Raw genomic sequence first — 2,528 nt, 5'->3', positions numbered from 1 at the left:
GGCTTACTGGTGAGTGCTGGGCGGCCGGCAGTGGGCCGCTGGCGAGGGGTGCTGGGGTGCTCTGCCCCACTACGCTCCATCCCTGGGGCCTCCTGCGCGCTGCAGGGTTTTCTTTCTGGGTGTTATTTTCTTAGGAAACCTTCAAAGTGGGCACTTACGGGCTGCTTCTGCTCTGGGCACTGCTCGGCCGCGGGTACCCGGCTCCCTAAACTCGCCCCGGGGTGCTGGGGCGGTTGAACGGATACCGGGGGGCCCCGCCGGTCGCCTTCAGACCCGCTGGCTTGCTGCTGCTGATGGAGGGGAATCGCGTCCTTTTCTGTGCGGAAGCGCTGGGATGCGACTGTACCGTCCCCTCTCATGCCGCCGGTGTGGCACACTCAGCGGTGAGAGGTGAGGACGTGTGAGCAGGAAAGGAATAGCAGCTATACCATTTCGGGGCGAGTATTTTGCATTTCTGAGGTCGTTAGGATGAGCTACTGGGCAGGTTTGTCCTGCCGAAGGTGGCGGGGGAAATGGCTCTCCGTGCCGATGCTGCCTTTGGTCGCATTTGGGAAGCAGATGCGGGTTTGGTTTGGAGCAGACGGTCGCGGCGACACAAGCGCGGTGAGGGCACCGTTGCCGCCAGCTCGCCCCCCGGCAGGTGACACTGCTTCCTGCCGGGCGGCACAAAGCTGTGATTGTCTCCACTATAATTACCAAAATATTCGTGGCCCAGTAAAGCTTGGCCTCAAGTATGCGTAAATCCCTAAAGGGTACAGACTGCTGTCTGCTGTGCTAAATACCGCACGCGTTCTCCGCTGGAGCTTGCCGGAGCAGGTGGATCCAGTGCTGCCGTGCGCTTTGCTCTCTGGTTCTGGCTGCAGAGACCGAAGATAAATGGGACCTCACCCAAGCTCAAAATAAGGAAAAGCCTTTTTAAGCTGCTCCCAGCTTTGGGCATGGATCTCTTCTGAGCCCGGGGTTCATTCTTCCTGCTGTAGGTGCAGTAGATAAAAACGGGGCATAGTCTAAAGCTGGAAGCACGGCCAGAGCTGCTTGGAGCCCAGACCGGTCCCCGCCTGCCTTGACAGCGTCTTTCCTTCCCCTGTCCCAGCTGGTGTAACTGGGAGCAGTCACTCTGCTGCCTGTGCCATAAAACTAACCTTTGCTCGCCACATTTATTAAAAGAAAATCTCTCTGAGGTTTTCCTTTGGTCTTTGATTTTCATTTCTTCGTCTCCTCTGTTTTTTCCTCTCTTCTTTGTCTTTTGAGAAAATTCAGTCTATTCTAAGAACTCACCAAAAATCACCCCCCCCCCCCCCCAATGACTTTCTCCTTGGTACCATGACCTCTTCTGCCCCAAATCTCGCATCCCTGTTCTGCAAACCGTTTGTGATAGCCGGCAGCATCGGTGCTGCTGATCCCCCTTTCTGCTCTCCCTCCTGGACCGGCAGTGTCTGCTGTGGCCTCAGCCCCTCCGTGACCGCAGGAGCCGTGAGCCCGTCCGCTGCGGCTGGAGAGCGGCGGGTGGCCGCTAGCAAACAGGGGTTAGAGGAGAGGTGGAGAGAGGATGGGGAAGAGGAGGGATGGGGATGCTGCTTCATATCTCCAGAAAAGCCACTTATTGTCATGGTTGATGACAACCAGGGCCACGCAGCCGCTCACTGACTCCCCCCCGTTGCAATGGGGGAGAGAATCAGAAGAGTAAAAGTGAGGAAGATCTCGTGGGTTGAGACAGTTTAATAGGTAGAGCAAAAGCCGCTCACACAAGCGAAGCAAAGCAAGGAATTCATTCCCCGCTCCCCACGGCAGGTGGGTGTTCGGCCATCCCCAGGACAGCCGGGCTCCAGCATGCTAACGGTGCCTTGGGAAGACAAACGCTGTCACTCCAAGCATTCCCCTTTCCTTCTTCTTCTCCACCTTTATATACTGGGCACAACGTCACATGCCATGGGATAGTCCTGCGGTCAGTTGGGGTCAGCTGTCCCGGCTGTGTCCCCCCTAAAGCTTTGTGCCCCCCCAGCCCATCACTGGCAGTGTGGGGTGAGGAGCAGAAAACGTCTTGAGAGCTCAGCAACAACCAAAACCATCACTGCGATATCAAAAGTATCATCCCAAATCCAGACCACAGCGCTGTACCAGCTGCTAATAAAAAAGCCAACTCTATCCCAGCTGAAACCATGGCATGCACTTACTGGGAGTGCCCCAACATTTACAGCGGTAGTTTGGCTGGATAATTTATTTCTGTGTACTCGGGAGCAGGAAAAGCCGGACGAGGGATCAGGATACTCCCACTGAGGTTCGGTGGTTGCTGTGCCGAAGGGGTGACCCCGCAGGTACCCAGTGCGTCGGGAGGCGGGTGCGTGCTGGTGGAGCACTGGGGCATGCTGGTGGGGCTGTGCCTGTGCCAGTTTGGTTCTTGTCCCAAAGTGTTCCCAAAGGCGCAGGAGCCGCGTGCCCCGCGTGCGCTGCAGCAGCGTGGGGGGCTGCCGGGGCTGCCGAGCGAGGCAGCGGATGCCCGGAGGGCAGGATAAGTGCCGCGGCTGGCG

At 57.6% G+C, this 2,528-nt stretch overlaps 1 protein-coding gene across 1 annotated transcript in view; it reads left to right on the top strand.

The window, feature by feature from the left end:
- RAP1GAP2 (RAP1 GTPase activating protein 2) overlaps positions 1-2,528 on the top strand; it is a 76,676-nt gene that overhangs the window by 54,679 nt on the left and 19,469 nt on the right. The window lies entirely within an intron of this gene.

The sequence above is a fragment of the Charadrius vociferus genome, unplaced genomic scaffold, assembly GCF_000708025.1.
Source record: "Charadrius vociferus isolate BGI_N301 unplaced genomic scaffold, ASM70802v2 scaffold323, whole genome shotgun sequence".
NCBI classification, from domain to species: domain Eukaryota; kingdom Metazoa; phylum Chordata; class Aves; order Charadriiformes; family Charadriidae; genus Charadrius; species Charadrius vociferus.
Note: the sequence above shows the minus strand (reverse complement) of the source record. Positions and strands in the feature narration are given on the sequence as shown.